General features: G+C 42.8%; 1 pseudogene; it reads right to left on the minus strand.

The window, feature by feature from the left end:
- Positions 1 to 5,131: 5,131 nt before the first annotated feature.
- LOC129031924 (dnaJ homolog subfamily B member 1-like) lies at positions 5,132 to 6,153 on the minus strand (annotated as a pseudogene).
- Between the last annotated feature and the right edge of the window lie 4,235 nt (positions 6,154 to 10,388).

A 10,388-nucleotide genomic window follows, 5' to 3' on the forward strand; every position in this document is an offset into this window, starting at 1 on the left:
GTTTACATTCACTTGACAGAGTGATATAAAGGCTGTGATTATTGGAATGAAGTGATCTCTGTCTGAGTGTGGAGCGTGGGTGGGAAAGACAATGGTAAAGCTGAGGACAGTGAGAGGGAGAGCTGGGGAGGCCATTTCTTATTTCTCTCTTTACACCCCCGATTTGCTCATGTGTTTTTAGGACACCTCAGATTCCTTTTGAAAGTAGGAGATAAAATACTTTTTTGTTAAGTAAAAAAGAAGTCCAGGTAATAAATAAAACAAAGAAATCCTGGGCAAAGGGATCATGGGCTGAAGAGGAGGTGATTTAGGAACATTGAGGTAACACTAATGCTTAGGCTGCACACTGACCAAATGTTGGGGTGCAGCACACACCTCATCTGCAGGTATTGGGCTCAAGGAAAGGGAGTTATAGACAAATTCACCATAGTGGTAGATAAGCAGAGACTCTGAATACATCTGTGAAAACATTTTACTTTTCCTTTAAGTAGAGATGTTTTCAAAATAGTGGGTGATATGATGATATGAGATTAGATGGAAACAGAAAAGAGGAGAGGGGAGTACACGAAGAATTATTTTAATGTTGGGATGGCTTTGTCCACTGCACTGAACATCCAGAGACGCAGTGACTACCATCTGCCACTGAAAAAGAAACATTGATGGAAGTACTATTTTCAATGATGACTCCTGGTAGCAGTAAAGACATGGTTTTAAATTAAATTTGGAATTTTCCTCCTCAATGCTGCTTCTTCAAAGACAAATGAGCCTCTTACAGTTTGTCTAGTTAAATAAAATAATGGATGTGAAAGGCTTTACAAAACATTAATGTGCTATATAAATGGAATGTGTTATCATTGTGTAGTGTGTACTAAAAAACATGCAGTAAAAAGATATTATTTTTGTGGACTAAATAGTCAAATATGGGCTGCATGACAGCACTGTGAAGTGAAGTCATAATTGATGAACGACTGTGCCCAGGGAGGGTTGATTTATGTGTGGATGCTAACCTGGAAGAATGCTTCTGGTGTAATGTTAAAGGGTTTTTGTCTTGTTTTCTTTCTTTGCCCTTTTCTCACTTAAAGGTTTTCCAGTCAGTTAATGGCATACTTATCAAATTTGATGATAAGACTAGTATGGAGTTGGTAACTAACATATATCAACTTTAGAAAGTATATTGCTATATGAATAAACCAAGCTCAGATAGGCTAGTAACTTGCCCGAGACCACTCATTTAATAGTAGATGGTATTATGTGAGTAACCTAAGACTAGTAACTTGCCCAATGGAGTGGCAGAGAGCTGGAATTTGAAACTAGGCAACCTGAGTCTAGAGAATGTGCATCTAAACCACTTTGCTTAATTATTGATTCATTTACTTAACAAACACAAAACGCTCACACTTACACGAGAGACTGATCTGAGCATTATACAACTGTTATTCACTCCTTGTAACAACCCTATGGGGTAGATACTATTATTATTTTCATTTCATATGGCTTAGAAACTGAGGCACAAGGAAGTTAAATACTCTCCCCAAGGTCACGCAACTAGTTAGTAAGCAGATTGAACATAGGCAGTCGAGCTGGGGAGTCCATTCCTCTGACCATCATGTTATGCCACCTCTGCTCTATGCTGTGCTCTTTTCAATTATGTGCCCAGCTTCACACAGGTGATCCTGCCCTCTCCTTATACCCTGGGAACCAGGGAGTCTTTGAGGTTTCAAAGGAAGCAGTGAGCATCTATGATTCAGTTGATGCTCTTTTGACCTACCTTGGAGCATCCATACCTGAAGGCATCTTTTGTGATGCCACCAATTGAATCCTAGACTCTTAAATCCTCATCTTTGGTTCTTACTGCCAGATAGCATTCCCTCCTGCATAAAATACATCCTTATTCTCATTACATCTCCCCATAAAACTTTCATCAATTTAAAAATTATAAAATGCATTCCTTTTTATGCAGACATTTAATCTATGGTTAAATGACAATTGAGCAATATATCCTCCTGCATACCCAAATACCATCCCAACTTGGCAATTTGAAAATAAATTGGCATAGGTTTCAAGGAAATAGAGTATTCTCAACCATAGACTTTAGAGGATGCTTATCTGTAAAACAAATTACAGGGCACACTTTGGCTTGATCAACACATTGTACTTAAGAGAGGTTTCAGATAGAACCACCAGCTTAGCAAATCTGATTTGAATTTGTCTGTGGACAAGACACTATGTTCCTTTCTTATGTGCATGGATGAAACCAGAGCTTTCAACCTCTCAGCCTTTCAAACTCTCACTTTCAGAAACACTGAAGTTTAAAATATAAAGGTGTTGTTTTTGCTTCATACCCAAATGTTAGAGTTAGATTTTCTGATTTCTTTTGATTGGCTCCAGGTGATATTAAGTGCAATGAAGAAAATTATCAAAATCAATCTATCTTCAAAGACTTTCTTTGAAATTATAGGATGTGAATCAAAAGGTAAAATAACAGTATTTTAATTCAAAGTTCTTTTCCAAGATTTTCATAGCTCTTGCTCTACTAAGGAGCTAGTAAAATTGGTAAAATAGATTTTTTTTTCCCTCTTGAAAGGTGATTGTTAGGGCCTTGATATTTTCCAAAGAAATCCAGTATTTCTTAAGCAATCTGACTCTTGCCTACTGGATTTTTAAAGGATTTAATTACCAACTTCAACACATCAGCAAAGTGACTTACATTACGTGTTAACAGTAAATGTAGTGCATGAATCATAGCCAAAGAATGCAGCTAACACTGGGAAACATAATACATAACCAACTATAGCCATTAAAAAGTTGAAGTATTAAAGCCTGTCACCAGAGAACTTCCAAGCACTGGAAGACCAATGGTCCTGATCAAAAGTCAAAACCAGTAGAAAACTAGCATATTCTAGAAAGCAAAACAAAATCCAGAGTAATCAAAAATATAATGCTGAAGGTAATGGTTATGTCTTGCTACACAAAATGTGATTGGCAGACTGACAACATTGACTTTTACCCATGAGTTTATTAAAAATGCAGAATTCTAGGCCACACCCCAGACCCTCTGAAGCAGAATCTAATTTTTAGCAGGATCTTCAGGTGATTCATAGGCACATTAAAGTTTGGAAAGCACCACTTTAAAGTATGTTTGTTAATGGTATTATGTGAATAATTGCTGTTTTCCAAAAACAGTGTCATACTCAGAGGTAATGGTCATCCTTATTTTACAATGGGGCTATCATCTCATAGTGGGAAAAAATTTTCATACTCTATTGCTTAGGAAAGACAATAACTGATATAGAATTATTTTTCCTGAAGGAGCAAAAGCAGTTATAGGGGAAGGAATAGCAGCTCATCACTTTCAGTAACAACAAATGCCAGCTTGACCTGCATTGTTATTTCACCTTGCACTTCTCATCACATTATGCTGGTGGATTCTTTTCCTTCCTTTCTTATTTTTGAGTCAGAGAAGGAAACTGACCTAGAGGTTGCTGTAGGCATTTAGAAATATGGTTTTCTTTATCAATTCTGTTTGATCTGCTGCAGCAGTTCTTACCTGAGTGATTTTAAGAGTTTATCAATCATGTGACTGTTGAGATACCAAAGCCATCATGCAAGTACCTCTCCCATGACATGATAACTTGTGTTAATAATAAAATGAAGCTGTGATAGGAGATGTGAAACAAATAGAACTCAGAAGGCGTGAGGGAGAAGATGAGGGAACCAGGACTAAGTGAGGAGAACTGTATCCCTAAGTCACCCGGAAGGTTGTGGAGCAAACAGATCATTAGGCAGCACTAGTGATGGGGAGAAAATGGCCATCAGTCACTCCCTGTTCTTTCTTTGCTGCCTAAAAGCACAGATAACACCACACATTTTCTTATCTAAGGTCTTGGAGAAGGTTTATGGCGAATTTACCAGGAAAGAAGAAAAGAAGTGGTTTTTGTTCTTTTTTGTTTTTTTAAGGCTTAGCATCAGTCTTTAATGCTGTCGTGCAGCATTGACAAGTCACACACTTTGGTCTCATGTTGGCAGTGGCAACTTACAAGAAGTCTAAAGGTCTGAGCACCAGATTGGCCTTCAGGGAACAGACATTTGTTCCAACTCCCCCTCCCTCCCCAAGATTTCTTCGGAATTCCATTATGGCCCTATACAAAGAGCAGTGGCTGCTGGGGACAGGTTTTATTTGAGTGTACATCAACTATACATGGAATTATAAAAACATATTTATAGATGTTCCACAGTGCTCCTGTAATCAGAAGCAAAGACCCTTTTATGAAAAGGGATTATATCTAGGGCTGTGCAAAATTCAAAAGGATCAGATCCCTTTGAAAGAGTCCATGGTCCATGAAACAAAAAATTACCTGGGCCACTGGTAAGCCCCAGGTGTGCCAAGATTGCCTTACAGAAATGGAAAGAGTGTGACCCACAAAGTGAGGACATTCAGCTTCACTAGCGCCAGAGGTCAGGAGGGCCCCTTGATGGGTCCAGGCTCCCAGACTCTCAAGGGAGAGGTGGCTGCACTTGCTGGAGTCACTCACTGGAGGCTGGCTCCCTTGGTGCTGCTGGAACAAGAGGTATTGCTTGTGGGTGCCAGCCAGGCAGTTCTGCAGGAATAGTTTAGGTTCTCAATTTGAGATGGCCAAAGAGAAGACGGAATTCTTCAGGGGAAGAGCAAGACGTGGGAGACAAATACAGAATAAGCCAAGAACTGATCACACAACAGAAACGGAGGAGCACACAGGGTCTGGGAACCAAGACAGCAGGTCGACATTATCTACCAGCCAGAAGCAAAGGGACACAGAGGGATCAAGTCCAGCTGCTGGTCTGCCTCTTGCCCCTGGACAGGGACTGCAGGAGGAGGATGTGGGCCCATCCTGGGAGGGCTGCTGGACCCAGTGGGGCAGACTGGAATGCCTTTTCCTGCTGTTCCCACTGCCTGATGCCCTATTACTCGAAAAACCACCGAAGTCTAGTGTATGACTTTGAAAGACTGTAATATATGCTCTGGAAAACATTCAGCAGTACAAAAGCCCTCCCTGGGCCCTGCCACCCCCTCATGGTCCACAACTGGTAGAAAGGCCCAGAAATCCTTGAGCTCTGGAAAGGTCCCTGGTCAGTCCTTGGGGAGCTCAGGTAGCTATACTGGAAGAATCTGCTCAAGTACGGTTCTTGATGTCTGGGGAATCCTTTCGGGGAAGATCACTTCCAATTCAGTAATGAGGTCCCCACGTTTCTCTGGCGTTTTGGGGAGGGGAAGGCCTTCTCCAGAACTTTTCGCAGCGTGCCAGGCCTGATGGCATCTTTGAACACGACGGGTATGGTCCTGCTGTCCAGAGTGGGGACGTTCACTGTGCGGCCACACAGAGCCTCTGGGAGGCTGATCCTGGAAGGATAAATGACATCAGAACCATCTCTCTGAAAGATATTGTGTGGCTTGTCCTTTAAAACAAAGACGATATCGGCTGGAATGTTGTTGGAGGTCTGGTCTCCTTCTTTGGGGAAGGTGATTTTGGTCCCTTCTTTCCACCCCTTCTTCACTTCAATGGTCAAGATTTTGTCTTCGTTTCGAATGCTCTTTCTGTCGGGGTTTAGCCGCTTGTGGGAGATTTTCATCCTCTTGGTACAACCACTGTAGATCTCTTCAAGGGAGACTCAAAGGTCGTGGGTGCCTGGGGGATCTTGCTTCTTTCGGGTGGGCTCTTGGGCAGGGCGGGAGCGGCCAAAGTTCATGTTGGTGAAGCCACCCATTCCCATAGGGAAGCCAGAGAATGGGTCAGCAATGTCCATGCCTTCCTCCCCGTTCCGCTGCCCAAAAAAGGTGTCAGAGGGATTTCTGCCACCGCGGAACTCAGCAAACATGGCATGAGGGTCTCCACGGAATGTGTAGCTGAAAGAGGTAGCACTGGCACCACCGCCGCTACCGCCACTGGGGCCGCTGCCCTTTAGGCCTTCCTCCGCGTAGTGGTCGAAGATCTCGCGCTTGCGAGGGTCTCTGAGCACCTCGTAGGCCTCGGCGATCTCCTTGAACTTCTCCTCGGCGCCAGGCTCCTTGTTCTTGTCTGGGTGGTAGCGCAGCGCCTGGCGGCTGTAGGCCCGCTTGATCTCCTCGTCCGACGCGCCGCGGGCCAGGCCCAGCGTCTGGTAGTAGTCTTTGCCCATGGCCCCCGCCTGCAGCCCACTGACCCGCTGTCGCCGTCCCCGGCTCCGCCGCTGCCCGGTCCCGGACTCTGTATACCCATCCGGCCAGAAGCGGCTGTTATACAAAGAGATCACATTCTTTCTTTAATGGTTAATGATAGTTACAGGAGTAGAGGGGTGCAATTGGCTTTTTAACCTTAGTTCTCATTTTAGCTGTGACTGGAGAGAACTGCAGTTTCAAAGCCCTGGGTGAGAATGTCCACAGTGACAATGTCACTAATGCTATAGTCAAATAAGTTGCAACACCATTGCAATCACTTCTTGTCCTGCTTGCAGAGGTTGACCTTATAGCTGGGACTTCAGAGGAATCGCAGTTAACTTTAATAGTTGTACATTTTGAATAATATGATTGTCAGGGTCAAACTACCATGCAGCTGTGTAAGCTACACTTTTGTAAATAAAGAAAACATGTGGCCAATTCAAACTAAGCATAAGCACCCTATGAATGCTGTTTTAAACCTTTTCTTGCCCTTAGAAGATTCACATTCACAATTCACTCCTCCTTCGTGCCACCGTCATCTCTTTTCCGCGCTGTTCTTGTCTGTCCTGTTGCTGTGGTCTTGTAATTGGTCTCTCAGATTCCATGCTTACCATCTCTTGTCTATCTTTTACACAGCACTTGTAGTATCCATCTCAAAATGTAGTTAGGTTATGCCACTTCTCTGCTCTAAACCCTCCAGAGTGTTCTTATCTCATCCAAAGGAAATCCCAATTCTAACTCTGTCAGACCAGCCCTGAGAATGTGGCAGGACACCCTCTGCCTGGGCCAGCTCTCTGGTATCCATCTCCTGCCTCCTTCACCTTTGCCCAGCCATCTGGCCTTCTCTTTCTCCACCCATACTAGACAGGTCTTGCCTCAGGGTCTCTGCTTGGATTATAAGTCTCAAAGATACACACTTAATTTACCCTTCACTTACTTTAGGTGTCTGCTCAAAAGTTATCTTACCAGCCAGGTGCAGTGGCTCATGCCTGTAATCACAGGACTTTGGGAAGCCAAGGCAGAAGGATGGCTTGAGCCCAGGAACTTGAGACCAGCTTGGGCAACATAGTGAGACCCTGTCTCTACAAAAAATAGAAAAATAAGCCGAACATGGTGGCCTGTGCCTCTACTCCCAGTTACTCGGGAGGCTGAGGCAGAAGGGATCACCTGAATCTGGGAGGTGGAGGCTGCAGTGAGCCACGATTGCACCACTGCTCTGCACTCCAGCCTGGGTGACAGAGTGAGACCCCATTTCAAAAAACAAAGTTACTTTATTGAGGAAATTCCTCTGAACACTTCCTATAACTCCTATGCTCCAATACTTACATAATTTTAAACCATGTAATACAGTATACATTTTTTTTTCAGTGTTTGTCTTCCCCCGCTAGAATATAACTCGGTGAGAGTGGAGATCTTGTTTTGTTCACTTCTGTCTTCTCAGTGCTCCAGAGTGCCAGACATATATTAAGAGAAGTGCTCAGTTAATATTTGTGAATAGATGATTTTCAAGGCTTGTTTGTACACCTGGTACTCTGGCCATTTTCTCACTCTCCTTGGCTCACAAGCACTTTTCTACCTTTCTGCTTTTGTTGAGATCCTTCCTCTGTTCCTTTCTGCTTTCTCAAAGCTGCATGTTCAAGTTTCACCTTTGCTTCAGGTCTCACCTGAAACCTTCCTTCATTCTATTCTCAAAGCTGAACATGTCTCTCCTCTGGTCCCGCCAGAACTCTCCGTGTTCCCTATGTCTGTCTTGTACTAGAATGATTCCTCTTCATGAACTGGAAGCTTCCAAAGGTGGAACTCTGTCTGATTTATCTTTAGCCCCTGACACCCCCATCTCTACTCCACCTCCCCCTATCCCACAAAATCTACTTCTTGTATACAAAGAAGATACTGAATGAACATTTGGTCAATAAATATTGCTGAATAGATTTACCTTACTGTGACAATGTTGATTTGATGGTGCGGCACTTGGATAAGAAATGGTAGAGTGCTCTCATAATTCTGCGCTTGAGGACTTTTTGGTTTGGTGTTTTGTGTGTGAGGGGAGTAGAAAAAAAAGTTGCTCCTGGGTGTTACCATTTTGCTTTATATTAATAAGTGCTGAAAGAGAAAACATTCATACGGAAGACAATACCTAATAATCAGAATGTCAGTTGTCTGCCCAGCTGTCTCAATCCAGGTTGGGTTAGTAACTAAGGGAAAGGTTTCTATTACAGACAATTCTGTTAGCATCCTTCACTGCCTGAAAAACTTTTTCCCTACCTTTCTGATGGAATCCTTTCCTATATCCTAGTAGGAAGAATCAAGAGCAAGAAGTAGCTGTGCTTAGAAGTAGATACCTTTTTAAAAATCTGATTTTTCTTAGCATGAGTTTTCAACTCCAAACTGTCAAGATTCTGCATTAGAGGTTCACAGTGTACTTCTCCGTGGAACAGCTGGTCTAATTGGGCAAGTTTTGCTGTGGTGACATTAGGGCTCATTAGGCTTTCTCTTATCAATGGTATAAGCTGTGAGATTTCCACCAAGCAGAGGGTTTAGGTTCTAAATGAGAAATATAGATTAGCATTTCACATAATGAAATAATGGACTTTAGTGTTACCTTTCTAGTGACAAAAGCAGGAACTTAAATCCATTGTAGGGTTCCTTGTTTAATCAATAAATAAATGAGAGACACAGAAGATTTATTTCTTCTGTGGCAACAAATACCATCATTTTTCTTAATTATCCTTAGGTTTGCTTTTCCTGCTTTCAGATTCTTTGCAAGTTAAAAACTGCCTACACCAAGAAAGGGACATCAGATCTCTTTTTTTTTCTCCTTCTCTTTCATACATATAGAGAGTTTTGCTTTTTTGCTTTGAGTCTTATGTTTCTTAATGAAAACCTAATAAAGTCGAAGGTTTCACAAGGTTGTCCAGGATGCCTTAAAGGCCAGAGGATCCAGCTGAGGAGGGAAATATCAAGGCAGATGTAGGAGAGAAAACAAATAGTTTGAACTTTGGATCCACAGATGGTTATGCCTGCCAACTGTTATGAGCCAATGAATATCTGGCCTATCATTTGTCATATTTATTGCAGTACATAATGCTGTAATTTCTCATGGCATGGTTATTTATCTTGCTGTGTTCTCTGAACAGCAAAAATTGCAGCCATGTTGAAGCATATGTATACCTTTTGGGTTTCATCTTTAAATAGCAGTCATGCAAATTGGCACAGGCCTGCCCATCAAAGGACCGGGATTATAAATGTTGCAAAAGCAATGAGTTGTCAGATTATGGAAAATTCTGACAATAATTGAAACTATGCTCCCAGTCTTTTTCCTGTGTGCTTAACTCCAGAGATTAAGGGAAACAGAAGCTCTCTCCTGCAGTTTGTTTTCTCTCCAAGGTACCAGGGTGGCTTCCTGAAGTGGTGGCTGCTAGAGTTGTGAATGCTGTATCTGGAGGCCTCTCTGGAGCATGCAGAGACCTGTCCAATTTCACAGTAAGCAAATGGGCTCTGGAAAGAGGGGAGTTTGAGAATGGGAGGAAGAAGGCATGAGGTAAACTCAGTCACTGATTTCTGACAGCAGTCGTGGGGGCACTGTGACATCGAAAGGAGCAGCAGGAACACCTGTCTTTACTGGCACCTCCACGATTGGCAGTGGTGAGTCGTGAGTAGAGGCCACACGATGCCTTGTGACAGAAGGTGTGACTCACAGGTGGGCAGAGTCTTCAGGGCACTGTTGCTCACCTGGCACATCTCGTTATCCAGGATGAATCATTGGGTCCAAATGAGCCTTGGAGTTGGGGCAAATTTGCATGCACATTGAAGCCTCAGTGGATGGCAGATGTGAAAATGTGGGTGCCTCCCATCCATACTGGATTAGCTGCATTCATTTCCTGGAGTGTAGAAACTCACAATCTGTTTTAGACCCCTCTGCTGTTGATGATGAAGGGCCTGTTGGGCATTCAGACTCCTGAGAACACAGGCAACTTCAAATCTCACTTTAGCCATTGGTTTTCCTCACAATGGCTTCAATCAGAAATGTTAACACTTATTATTCCAAAGGGTTCTGAGAGCGCTCTCTTCTTTCTTTCCCTGCAAGGCAATGAAATGGGCCTACAATGTTTAGCAGAGGACAGAAGAGACACTGACATCATTCTAATTATTATTAGGGCTAACTTTAAAAGTCTGAAGGTTAAGGCATCAAAACCCGTAAGCCCTGGCTTAACCA

Source organism: Pongo pygmaeus, chromosome 11 (assembly GCF_028885625.2).
Source record: "Pongo pygmaeus isolate AG05252 chromosome 11, NHGRI_mPonPyg2-v2.0_pri, whole genome shotgun sequence".
Lineage (NCBI taxonomy): Eukaryota > Metazoa > Chordata > Mammalia > Primates > Hominidae > Pongo > Pongo pygmaeus.